At 40.2% G+C, this 14,013-nt stretch overlaps 3 pseudogenes; 2 read left to right on the top strand and 1 right to left on the bottom strand.

The window, feature by feature from the left end:
• The first annotated feature begins 1,914 nt into the window (after window positions 1–1,914).
• LOC148721739 (uncharacterized) lies at window positions 1,915–2,716 on the top strand (annotated as a pseudogene).
• A 1,654-nt stretch (window positions 2,717–4,370) lies between these two features.
• LOC148721738 (uncharacterized) lies at window positions 4,371–5,093 on the bottom strand (annotated as a pseudogene).
• A 129-nt stretch (window positions 5,094–5,222) lies between these two features.
• LOC148721737 (BTB/POZ domain-containing protein 2-like) lies at window positions 5,223–7,014 on the top strand (annotated as a pseudogene).
• The last annotated feature ends 6,999 nt before the right edge of the window (window positions 7,015–14,013 follow it).

The raw sequence follows: 14,013 nt of genomic DNA, 5'->3' as shown, positions 1-14,013 counted from the left end.
GTCAGCGATTTTCTCTCTGATGGCTGCATTCGTTAACTCATTAAAACAAAGGGTTTACCAAACAAAGAAAGAACTGGTTTCGCTGTTCGCTAACTGATCATAATCTTCGTGATATGAACATGTTTTATTTCGTTTAACGTTCCATTATTCAGACCGTACACCTTTCCCTCTTCGCAATATACTACTACATCTTCATTAGCATTCATTTGATGTAAGTTTCACACATAACGTTTTTGTCGATCGCCACCTGTGGTGATTTCACTTTAAGTGGTGGGGAGTTTTGTGGTGAAGAGTTTGTTGTGATGGCGAATTGACCGTAAACCTAAGGATTATCTGATTTCTGCCTTACTGTGCCTGAAATGACTCGAGATTCCAAACGATTTATGACTCACCGTTTCCTTGTACGATTTCAATCAGCATGAGAATCATGAAAGGAAAAATAGTTTGCTTGAGCTTGAAATACAGCTTTGACTGAGCCATCAAATCCAAGTTCGACAACTTGTCGTTGGAGAATAACCAACGACACCTACGGACCACAAGGAACTCTTAACTGATGGACGCTTCGAGAACGAAAGATTAATTACTCGAAAGACGTACAGTCTAAACAGAGGAACTAACTTTGAAAACACGTAAGGGTGACTTCATTAATGATAAAACATTCTAAGGCACCTGTGATCAGTGTTTGCATTAGTAGTCTACTTGCCGAGATCAACAATACCAATAGTAATATTTTAGTGAATCCTGTGCAGCTGCTCTGAAACCGGGTTCTCGTTCCGGGATTTCATTGGCGTTTACTTAAGGGATAGAATTGTCGAGTTGGCTTCAGAATGCCGGCCGTCTTTGACGATGGACGTTTATAGGGAAGATATTTTTCATGATAATTTGAAATTAATGACGAATTGAAGGTACTAAACTTAATTGGAATATATCTAACGTTAATTTATAGCTAGTTCCAAAGAGTACCTTGCAATTGAATCCTTGTGGCATTTAACATTAGCCGAACTTTGAATACCTAGTTCTTCTAGCCCTGAGCATAGCGTATTCAGAACACAAACGATACTAAAAAAGTATGTTTTAAAAAACAGAGAAATGATTCATATCTCATAGACCGAGCACCCGCCTATCATCTCTGTTCACCTTATTCCTGAACTTATATGTGATTTTTAAGCAAGAGTATCGACCTTAAAAAATTATTTTCAGAAATTTTCAGAAATACTATTTGCGCACTCATGTTTGATCTCTGGATCTGTATCTGTTTGATTCGTGACTATGAAAAATCGCTGAAGAGGAGTGATTTAAATTCAAAGAAACAGTACAGCACCTTGTTACATTGCAACTGTTAGTTTACTCTTTTTTAACAGAGTAAGTTTAGAAGTAGGTCAATTTTTACTCTTCTCCAACAGTGTTAATTAGAAACAGTTTACTTAGTACCAACCTCGTTCCCATTACTTGGGGGTGGGGTGGGAGGGAAAAGGCCATGGGAACGAGATTATACATGGTACGTGTACCTGTAGCTGTAGATAGGTCATTGTAGACTGCATAAACCAGAGCTGGTATACTAGTGCATGAAAGTTAACTGTGAGGCCACATTATGTTGGAGGCTGCGACCAGATCCCAAGGACGAAACAAAATCTACCCCCACCCCCAGTGTAGGGCTGTTAGGACGCCCACAACGCATATTATCATTGTTTAATTTTTTTCATTGTGCACTGTCCGCTGATTGCAATGGGTATTGCACTATAATTTTTATAACTCGTGCTGTGAGCATTTAGTTAAATAAACTGAAAACTTTTCCCTTGCACCATCTATTATCACAGTTAATAACGAGCTTAAGATCCGACGATGGCAGACATCTGGGACGGTAGACTTGGTCGAGGAGGCTTGGGGAGAGGTCGCCGTTGCAATGTCGCAAAAAATAGCCATAAGATAGCGCGCGCGACGGCAGCTGTAGTGGCTTTCCTCTTGGAAGTTTAGGAAAAGCAATGGCTACCTTAAGAAAGGCTCGTGAATTGTTGATCGCAAGTTTCGATGATGGTGGCATTTCAGAAGATGAATTTTTGTTGTTGTACGATGCCAACACTTCAAAGAATCTGGATTATCCCTACCAGAATTACAAACATTTTGACCTGGAAGGACTCGACGAAAGTGAGCGCTTGGCAGAGTTTCGTTTCCGAAAAAGGGATATACCTATTCTCGCAGACGCAATGGGGCTGCCTGATTCGTATACATGTGAACAAGGGACTGTAAAGGCCTTCTTTTGTTGAGAAGATTAGCGTACCCTTGTAGGTACAGTGACCTAATCCATTGTTTTGGCCGCCCAGTACCAGAAATTTGTATGATCACTAATTATTTAATGGGAAATGTGTACTGCTTGCATCATCACCATATGACAGCATAGAACCTCACCTTAATGAGCCGCCTCTACTTCGAGAGATATGCTGATGTCATACAAAGGAAAGGAAGTCCCCTGCCGAATTGCTTTGGCTTCATAGATGGTACAGTAAGACCCATTTGCCTACCACAAGAAAACCAAGGAGTTGTGTACAACGGACACAAAAGAGTCCACGGATTGAAATACCAATCTGTTGCATTGCCCTGTGGTATGATAGCCAACATGTACGAGCCAGTAGGTAATGGAAATTATTCCTTTCAATTTTTAGTCACATGAGAACCATCTGTCACACGGTAAATACAAACAGAGTGATAGATAGGTGAAAGCAGTTTTAGGCTTGAAACATATCAAGTAGTTGTTACGTGCACGAATGACCAACAGATGTCCGCTAACAAGGCATACATAAAAATAGACTCCCGAGTACGATATATGGCACGCAACAAAAATGTAACAACAAGCAGTTGCCCATTTTAACTATTATTTAATTAGTTTTACATTGTTTAATTTACTTAGGTTAAAGATTAAGTTAAGCAGTTCATAAAGCAGGCTTACAATCCTTCATGCCGTGTAAGTGTTCGTCGTCTCGATCAACTTCCAATTCCAACATCCGCCGACTGAAGACCACAGCGCTTGGCTTTCTTGATTCATGGCTTTCTTTCCGTGTACACAAATTCTACCGGAGGACTTAATAGTGAACTCTAAATTCTTTATCTCCTTCCTCTCTCGGCTATCGTCTTCTTCTCTTTCTTCTCTCCGAATATCGCAAGGTCAAAAGGTCATAGCCTTGTCATATCATAGCTTCCACAAGTTCAGTTAGAAAGCCACGAGGGTAAGCCCTCGGGCAAATCCTTTTTGTACTTCTCACAAGCCAGCTTTTATACATTTACTTTAGTTATCTAGAATGTTCTATTACTATTTATAGCGTATTACAAGTTGTACTATTTTTGGAAACTGCTGAGTCACATGAAAGAAGTTTCTGGAATATTACAGACTAAAGATAATTCTAGAAAAGTCTTGGATTGCGTGACAGATTCAGTAAAAATAATTCGATCCTCGTAACATAGTATAAATAAAAGATAATTTTTTCTAAAAGTTCACAACACGATTTTCAATCAAAATGTGCATTTTCTTCCAGAGGGCCGCAAACATGATGCTGGATTGTTAGCTGATTCTGGCCTTCTGCGAGTCCTTGAACACCATGCTTTTTCTCCCACTGGTAAAAATCCTATGGCCTTATATGGTGACCCTGCTTACCCATTAAGAGTTCACTTCGTTGTGCCATATCGCTCTGCAGGTATCACTCCCCAGATGGAAGAATTTAACAAGTCGATGAGCAGTGTGCACATTTCAGTAGAGTGGCTATTTGGGGATATTGTTAACTATTTTAAATTTTGTGTATTTGAAGAAAACTCAAAAGATATCATTGAGTGCGGTGAGAAAGATGAACATTGTATGTGCAATTTTAAGGAATGCCATGACTTGTTTGTATGGTAATTTCACATCAGATTTCTTTGACATTGACCCGCCAACCCTTCAGGATTATTTTTCCTCACAATTATTTTATTTGTACTCTGAACTGAATTTCAGTGATAAATTCACGTGAAATACACAAGTAATCAATAAGATGTAGCAGTGTATGTCTGCAGCCTGCCAGTAAACTACTGTTTATAGTTTTGGTATTTATTCTGTAGTATCTGTAGTCAGGTCAACTGATGTTTAACAACGACTATAATCATAATGTAAAAAGGGTTCAGAATCCATTTCAGAGGGTACAAGATAAAACAACGCCAGGGAGAGAGCAGAGGAGTAAGCGGACCTTCCCAACGAAGTGCATAGAAAAGATTCCAAAATTGCAAAAGAACCCCCCCCCCCCATATCAATCCTCTTTAATCTTACAAAAACATTGTCAAAAGGCCTTAAAATTTGAACAAAACACAGGGTAGAACCTCTACAACTGCATTTAACGTGTTCATGTCACTCAATGTTTTTCTAAAAGCCTCAAAATGATTTGTGACTGCTGTTGTTGCATGGCAGCAAACATCTGCTGAAACTGTTGCATTTGCTGCTGGACTTCCTGGACCATCATTTGCATCAATTCTTGATGTTGCCTTTGAGACTCATCCCGCTTTCTTTTCTCGACGTCCAGGTGCTGCACCTGCAATTTCAACTCTTCAGCTTTCCATTTCTGAATCATATCATTTTTCTCACGTAGATATGCCTCTGTGTCCGTACCACTCTTCCTTGTGACTTTTCGCTTAGGTTGTGCATTCTCTACATCCTCGACTTCATCACCTTCCTTCCTTTTCTGTGTTGAATGCATGCTCTCCATTGCTCTATTCCGCATCTCGTCAGCTTTGGAATTTTCCTCTTTTTCCTTGTCAACTTCCAGAATGTTTTCAGCATCAGCCTCCTTTTCCAGTATTTCCTCTAGAGCTTTCTTGACGTCACTCATGTCAGTCACAATGCCGCTGGCCTCTTTTTCTTCTTTTAACTTTTTCTTTAAGTTTTCAATGAGTAGCGTGTAACACTCTCTCACCTAGCGCTTGTTAACTTTAAATCTTGGAATTTTCAGGGAGTTGAGATTACTGGCAATTTTTTCCCAGATCTGCCCTCTTGCGATACTTCCCTTTTTAGTTTTGAAGGGCTCTATAGGTAGAATTTCTTGAGAGAGAGTGTGGTCATGGTCATCTGTCCACTCCATGTGGCATCTACATTTTGAGAAAATATAACATATATTTAAAAAATCCTGATGAGTCTGCTAAATTAGCTTCAATTTGGGGTTGAGGTTGAGGTTGAGGTTGAGGTTGAGGTTGAGGTTGAGCTTGATATCATGAATTATCACTGCCGAGGTCTGAAGTATCTTCCGAAGCCGAGCGCTGAGACTGATAACACAGATACGAGGGTTGATAGTTCATAATATCATACAAAATTCGAATTCAATAACTGTTTTATTATACATTTTTTAAACAATTTTCTCAGTGTGTTTGCAAAAGTTTGAGAAGAGTACACGGGTGAGGGGCTTGGAAACTAGACAGACTTTGAACTCGACATAACAACCCAATAACAGCTGCAGATATGTCAACTTCACACGCTATTGTTTGCTGACTGAATACTCTCGACCAATCGAAATTTTAGTCAATAAGAAGATAAAATCGATCCATGGCCAGGTTCAAAATTAATGTTTAGCCTTAAAATCAACTCGTTAGGGGTAACTAAAAAGATATGACTTCATCGTCGACTAGTAAGAGTGCGCGCGCCTTTATGGTATTATCGCCTGTCGAGAACAATTTATACCAAAACTTATTAAGTAGCCTTACCTCCAGTAGTTGTCATATCACAATAAACCCTAATGGGAACACCGCTGTTCTCAAGGTCGATACAGTAGTCCCAGTCACCTTCAGATGACCCACTGTCCAGTATGTGTCCACAAGAAATTCCAGCTTTCAATTTATCTTGACGAATGATCTCTACGTTTTAATGAAAATAGAAATAGTTTAGAAATAGGAAAAGTCGTCGGATTCCGAGACTATGAAGAAGAGAGGGAGAAAAGTTACGTGTGACTGACTCGCATAGCTTTGAGGGTTTGGTCCTGCTCATTAAAACATGATGTTATCACAGGTATCACTCCTCTAGAAGACTAATCCATCAAAAAGTACCCCATTTCGTCATTTCGTCAACACACTGTCTTGACTTGCACCACTCATTCTTTTTCGATCGGTAATAATCAAGAGGAAATGATAGAACTGTTATTGAGAAGCAGACAGAAGAGGCTGAGACATCAAACTAATTTCCTACAATTGAGCGATCTTTTGTTGAATCTGTTATGAAGAAGGAAGCATTCAATGTTAAAGAAGTATAACTGTTCAAAGCCCTTGATCGCTAAGCCGCAAAAGAATGCGAGAGGCAAGGAATAACTCCTGATGGACAGGGAAGGAGAAGTATTTTGGGAGACGAAATCGTGAAAGCGACTCGATTTCCGCTGATCTCGTTCGACTGAGTTTAGATCCTTAACGTTATCTAGGAGAACTTATAACATTCTGAAAGACGAGGAAGTCTCTCACATGTTGAGTTATTACCTGGATGACTTCAGGACTCCGTTGCAGTTTTCACCAGCCCGAAGAGTCGACTTTCATCTACGCACTAGCTAGATTTGACAATTTCCTTCCTCCGCTTGGAGTTGGCAAGTGGAAGTATGGAGATTAGATTGAAGAGATACCTTTCTCTGTCGATAAGGCCCTCTACCTACTGGGCACTCAACTCTTTGGCAGCTTCGAACAATATGAAGTCACAGTTGAAGTTAGGCCGTCATGGCTATTGCATAACAAATCATTCAGGTAGGCACTCCTCGAAAGAGGTTGCTCTTATACATAATTATTATTACGGATTTTATGTGTTTTTCGATGATCCAATTTTATCGGCGACGAATAGACCATATGAAATTATGTGGCGTATCCGTGGTCCATCCTCATGGTACGCCGAAGGACACAAACAGTACAATGGGTGTCACGGAGTGGTTTTTAACTTCACTAGGCATGCCACATGCATCTTTGAGAGCAACTATGCAGCAGTTTGATGACTCGACGTGTCCTGCTCTGTTATTCCGAGAAACAGTGTCCGCTTGATCAGGGCTTGCACTTCATGCCCCCCTGCGTGATAAGTTATGATAGAGTTTCCTCTTAGGAAAGGAAAGAGGAAATCTTCAGAATCAAGGAACCGGGTTTGAATCTTGGTCATCATTATCGTCTGTTACTTGAATGTGTGTTTGAATCATCAGTCATGAAGACGCAAACTAATCGGAGAAAGAAATTGTCACATTGACATCATGTTCGTTCTCATTTTCATTCAAATCGAACATGGGACAATGATTTTGATCATCAAAAACCCTCAAGGGTACCTAATATGCATATCAATTTAAACTTAATTTTATAAATAACTTGGTAAATGCTGATCTGAACAACAACTCCACTTGGCCAGGGATGTATTTGTTTGCTCAGTCGGTGCTTTCTTGTGTAGCGGTGAGGCGATTCGACCGTTAAAATTGTAACTTAGGAGTGAGCTAACAGTGATTTCTACTCAACCTGACTTTTTCTAAGACTGATTTTCACGTGACACCATCAAATTCAAAAATCACGAAAATTTTATCCCCATCAGGCAGAAGGGGGTCTAAATTCGTATCTGTTTTCAAATTTTCAGCTCAATAGCGTGCTTGGTTTGGAAAGTAATGTAGTTTGAAGTTCAGAATTTTGGTGGTTGCGTGACATAAAGCTCCGATCGCGTTTGTCGAAAAATAGAGACCTATCTGATGATTTTTAACCTTTTTAGGAAGTTAAGTGTTAGAGAAAGTGTTTTTATACATATTTTTTTAGTTTAGTTTGGATAATCAGTAGGCTAGATAGCCAAAGTAAGTTCCAGATGTTTTACACTACTTCCGGCTGCCATTTTGGTGGAAAAAACATGGAAATCCACCAACATGGCCGTTCCATACTGGGCTCTGTAAATTTGCGCAAAACTTTTTGACGAACATCATAAGGTTGGGAAGAGTAAGAGACCTAGAACTTGGAGAAGTGCTTCCCTAACCCATCTCCCATACCTCTACAATTTCAGAACCTTATCCATTGAATTTCTTTCTCTCGATGCGTAACAGTGAAAACGATCAATTGTCATCTCGACCAGTACGTAGTCTCTTTCGTGACAGAGTGCGGACAAATCGCTTCAAACTTGATCCAGGCTGTCTCTTCTTTCTGCAGCCTGGTGAAGAGAGAGCGACCCTGGAACAAGTCTAAAATCTCTTAACCCTTTCACTCCCATGATCTCCCCAGTAATTTTCCTGAGTGTCTACCATACAATTCTTGTGATGGTTACTTTGGAGAATTTTGAATTTGATCAACTAATAGTCCTTTTATCCTCATCACTTGTCTGTTTGATATTGTATTGATATTGTCAGGGGAAATCAGTTCTGTCTCGGTCAGAGTTAAGAAACTCACTGAGTCATTGAGCAGCATTTTTAGGGTATTAGGGCCCGCTATTGTCATCGATCGAGTCCGAGACTCTTCAAGCGTGTACGTGACAGAATGTGGCACAATTTCTCCTTACAATATCAATACGAAGTCAAGCAGACAAGTAAAGAGAATAAAGTAAACATTTCAATTCGGGGATTATTAGTTAATCCGATACCAGAATTGGTCAAAACTATCGAGTAAGAACAGGGCCATAACTTCCTTATCAACATTTAAAGCAAATATTATGAGGGAGAATCTTGCTACATTCATTACTGATGGCGGCTGCATAAACTGTTGCATTTGTAATTCTTAATTAACGGGAGCTTACTTGTTAAATTATTGTAATTGTCAAGTACCAATTAAATTTAGTCATAAGTATAGGCAATTTAACTTATTGAAAAAATTTCATTTAAACCTAGATATTTATACACCCACCATATATTTATACACCTGTACTAAATATCTTAGTGTGATTTTTAGATTTTAGTGTAATTTTAAGTGTCCCCTATTAGAAGACCCCTTGTGCTCAGCTAGAAGATTTGACACGATAATAAAGTTACTGACACGATAATAAAATCACTGACTGACTGAGTGAAATTCTCCTAGCTAACAACATAAGAATTGTATGGCAGATACTTAGGAGAATCATCAATGATATCTTGGAGGCAGTAGGGTTAAACATTTATTCGCACTACGCATATTTCAGTTGTATCACTACCAACAGCTTTTTCCTCAGCAGAATTTAGATGCTGATATAACAATAATAATAATAATATTTATAAGAATATTACTTCTACTGCGCCTTCTCTATACAATATTCAAAAGTGCATCACAATGATATAACTTAATAGCTAAACTTACACCTCTATTATAAATTTTACAAAATCTTTCAAAAAAGCTCACAAACTATTTACATTTAAAAATCTAATATAGAATAATAACAACTGTAGAAGAACTTCTAAGATACTAATGGATAAAAGAAAATTAATAAGATAAGCGAAATGATTCCTTGTATAAAAATGTTTTAATCATAGTCTTAAAAGATTCTAAGTTCCTTGCTTTCCGTGCAGACCTAGGTAACTTGTTCCATAAAAATGGAGCAGCTATCTGAAGTGCTCTGTCATCCATTGTTTTCTTTTTTTTCGCAATTGCTCTTTCAAGCAAGGGACCATTGTCATTACGTCTTAAGCTATAGCACGAAGGCTGTTGAATGCTAATGAAGTCTGAGAGGTACTTAGGCGCAAGACCGTGCTAAATTTTATAATTTGTTAAAAGTAACTTTTGATGTATTCTGGCGCGCACTGGTAACCAATGTAATTCTGCAAGCAGAGGTGTTATGTAACACTTAATAAGCACTTCAAGTTACAAATTGATGTTGATATTACGATGCTTTTCCTCTAAAATTTGCAGGTACTTGCGGCTATCAAAATGGACAAGTATCAAACTTTTCTCATGAAGAATACAATATTTGGGTCCTGTTGTTTCCTTGCATATAATAGGTTTTAAAACGCATTAAGATCACATCTAGGAGTGGTCGGCTTGATCTTTCACTTCCAAGGGCAATACTCGAATTTGCGCTCTTAGAAGTGATTGATATTTAATATCTCCTTACGATATCAGGGCGTTTATCCAGCAAACAGGCGATGAGAAACTCTGACTAATCAACTAAGAGACTAAGTGGTATTCTGGCAAGTAATTCATGGCAGTCTCCATATAGACTCCCTGTTACCCAGTCTCCATATAGACTCCCTGTGTACCCTGTGTACCCTGTGTACCCTGTGTACCCTGTGTACCCTGTGTACCCTGTGTAGCCTGTGTAGCCTGTGTAGCCTGTGTAGCCTGTGTACCCTGTGTACCCTGTGTACCCTGTGTACCCTGTGTACCCTGTGTACCCTGTGTAGCCTGTGTAGCCTGTGTAGCCTGTGAAGCCTGTGTAGCCTGTGTACCCTGTGTAGCCTGTGTACCCTGTGTACCCTGTGTACCCTGTGTACCCTGTGTACCCTGTGTAGCCTGTGTACCCTGTGCACAGGGTACACAGGGTACACAGGGTGCACAGGATACACAGGGTACACAGGGTGCACAGGGTGCACAGGGTGCACAGGGTGCACAGGGTGCACAGGGTGCACAGGGTGCACAGGGGGCACAGGTTGCACAGGGGGCACAGGGTGCACAGGGTGCACAGGGTGCACAGGGTGCACAGGGTGCACAGAGTGCACAGGGTGCACAGGGTGCACAGGGTGCACAGGGTGCACAGGGTGCACAGGGTGCACAGGGCGCACAGGGCGCACAGGGCGCACAGGGCGCACAGGGCGCACAGGGCGCACAGGGCGCACAGGGCGCACAGGGCGCACAGGGTGCACAGGGTGCACAGGGTGCACAGGGTACACAGGGTACACAGGCTACACAGGGTACACAGGGTACACAGGGTACACAGGGTACACAGGGTACATAGGGTACACAGGCTACACAGGCTACACAGGGTACATAGGGTACACAGGGTACACAGGGTACACAGGCTACACATGGTACACAGGCTACACAGGGTACACACGCTACACAGGGTACACAGGGTACACAGGGTACACAGGGTACACAGGCTACACAGGGTACACAGGGAGTCTATATGGAGACTGGGTAACAGGGAGTCTATATGGAGACTGCCATGAATTACTTGCCGGTATTCTTTAGCGATTCCACACCAGTTTTACAACTTATTTACAAACTCGAAAGTAAAGCAGCTAGGATGGAGAATTATGGATCAGATATTATGAGTTTGAGGTCGAGGATCCATAGAAAACTTTACCACTCTGTTTGTCATTCATTGCTTATATTCTGAGAATTCGAAGCTCGATCAGTCAATAACCCCCATAGATAAGATTTTTCTTTCCTCTCATCGACTTCCTGCTGGAAAATATAATGATACTGTAAAGGGAAATTCACTTTTTTTTCTTACTCTTTGTGGTGAAAAGGTTTAAGTTGTTTCGTGTTTCGTAGACTGATCGGAGGAAACACCAAAAAAAAAAAAAAACACTAAACTAATATCGATGTCCTTCGGAACGGCTCTAAACATAATCTAATCTCGAGGTCCTCCCTAACGGTTCTCTAAAACACTCTACTCTGAGGTATAACACTATACAATGACAACTGACTTGTGGACAAGAATATTCCACAAAGAGTGTCACCAGGTCGCATACGTTATGGGAAAACAACAAAAGTTACTACATAATTGTCTTTGTTCTTACAAGTTCTTGAACACCTTCCGCACAGGTTTTTGTAATTGAAAACTTTTTAACATACGCAATGAGAAAACTATTACACCCGGTATATAGTAAGTAAGGTAGGCAATACATGATGATAACTCACCTTTTTAATATGTTCTTGATCTAATTGGTGTGCTTTCTAAGATAAAAAAGGCTGGTGCAACTTTTTATGATGTTTAAATAATGTTAGAATTTTCTTATTCTTTTTTTTTTTTTTTTTCATCAACCACATTGTCTTGTTGAATTAATGTCATACTCCTGGTAAAAAATCTAACAGTCAGAATTTTACTCGTTTCAATCATGGTCATATGGGGAGTGTGGATAGTTCTTAAGACACCTTATCGCGCGTATATTTTCCAAAACTCTCCTCGTTATAGCTTGTTTTCGTTTCCTTTATCATCGCACGACCAGTCCAACTCGCTGATATACCAGTGATACTTGAGTGAAATGTACGCCAAGTGATCGACTAGCCTTTTATTCCGGCGCCAGTGACCCCAATTCCCGCCATAACTGGCTCCCCACCCATGACACATCACAGAAAGGAAAGAATTATCCCCCTCTACTCTCGGGAAAGACTTGTATGAAGAAGGTTGCTCATCCGTCTGACCGCTGAAGTATTTGACCACGGCTTTACCAGAGCTGTTAGCGACAGTGGTCACGTGGAACGTGCGTCCCAGTTGTTTGCTGCAGTGGAATCTCAGCTGAGTGAAAGACAAACGCCTCCTCAGTTCGCTCATGGCGGTGTCGGAAAGGAACATTTTTGAATTGTGGTAGTCTTGTATTCTAAGATATAATCCCATAGACGTCATCTTCTGAGGGGTGGAATCCTCAGCCACAATGTTTGCGACCAGCAGCCAACCTCCTGAAATCAAGCCAACTTAATTGTATCATTATTTATCGTCTGAATAGAGTCGGAGGATTTTAGGGGGGAGGGAGGGCACAGGGTGTCAGGAGGAAAGGAGGGAGGATCGGACAAGTTTAAATATTATTGAAAGAGAACGACACAAGGATTACAAAAAGCATGCAAAATATTAATTTATAAATAAATTTGAGACGGATCTGCGAACCCTTCACAAATAGGAAAATCAATTTTTCAGGCTTACAGAGTTTTCGAATCTTAAAAAAGGATTCAACAGCCGTCGGATGGTTGCTTTGAGAGTACGCGAATCTCGCAGATATAAATTCTGCCAGAAATTATCTTTTGAGAAACTTCAAAGTTGTGGTTGTTTCCATGATTATCAAGCTTTCAAAAAGTGTGTACATTGATGGGATTATCTATGCTTGCTCGTGCATAAAAGCACCAATTATAAATGCCGCGAATCCTCTCTTCATGATGGCTTTAACCCTTTAACTCCCTTGAGTGATCAAGACAGAATTTCTCCTTACAATATCAATACAATATCAAGCAGACCAGTTATGAGAATAAGCAAAAAAGACAATCAGGGGATTATCAGTTGATCCAATATCAAACTCTCCAAAGTAACATTGTAAGAACTGTATGGTAGAGTAAGTTGAGCTTTTATCACGCGGCTGGGTTCATGCAGGGAGGTGCATCAATGCTGGAGGTTGCTAATCGATTGTTTTATCAATATTTCAAGAATCCTTCATACCTCCATCAGTTGTCAAGTCGCAGCAAACTTTTAAAGGGTCTCCGCTTTTCCCGAGGTCGATCCAGTACTCCCCGTTTCCTTTCGATGACCCAGTATCCATGATATGTTTACAAGAATTTCCGGGTTTTTCTTTAACGTGACCGATAATCCCTAGATGCATCATAACGGAAATTTATGTGTCAGGCGTGAGTTGCGCCTAAATTTGATTGGTGTCCTCTAAAACTCTGAAAAGTAATCGCTTAACAATAAAAGGTGATGAAAATTATAAATAGTTGGCTATAACAATAATGATAAAACCCTTTCACTACCATGGGTGACCAAGTCAGAGTTTCTTTTTGCATTATCAATACAATATCAAGCAGACAACTGGGGATGAGAAAAAAATATTAATTCGGGGATCATAAGTGGATCCAATTGCAAATTCCCCGAAGTAACGTCATGTAAATTGTATGGCAGACAGTACGAAGAATTTCTTATCAGATCTTGCGAGAGGAAGGGTTACATCTTATCAGTTGTCGGTCAAGAAGTCAGAATTTCAGAAGATCGTCACAAAAAGTTTTACCAGTAGAACAGTGTTCCCCGGTGTATCCTGTAGAACATATACAACGGTGTCCTTTATCTCCAAATCCTGTTTGACAGCGGCCGTTCGATGAACAAGGATTGCTGGTGCAAAAATTCTGTTGAGGCAAAAAGAAATTCGATTACATACTTATTCATTTCATGCCAGAAGAGGCAAGAAATTGCTAGAAAAT

This window comes from Stylophora pistillata, chromosome 10 (genome assembly GCF_964205215.1).
Source record: "Stylophora pistillata chromosome 10, jaStyPist1.2, whole genome shotgun sequence".
In the NCBI taxonomy this organism is placed as follows: Eukaryota; Metazoa; Cnidaria; class Anthozoa; order Scleractinia; family Pocilloporidae; genus Stylophora; species Stylophora pistillata.
This window is presented reverse-complemented; position numbering and strand designations above follow the sequence as displayed.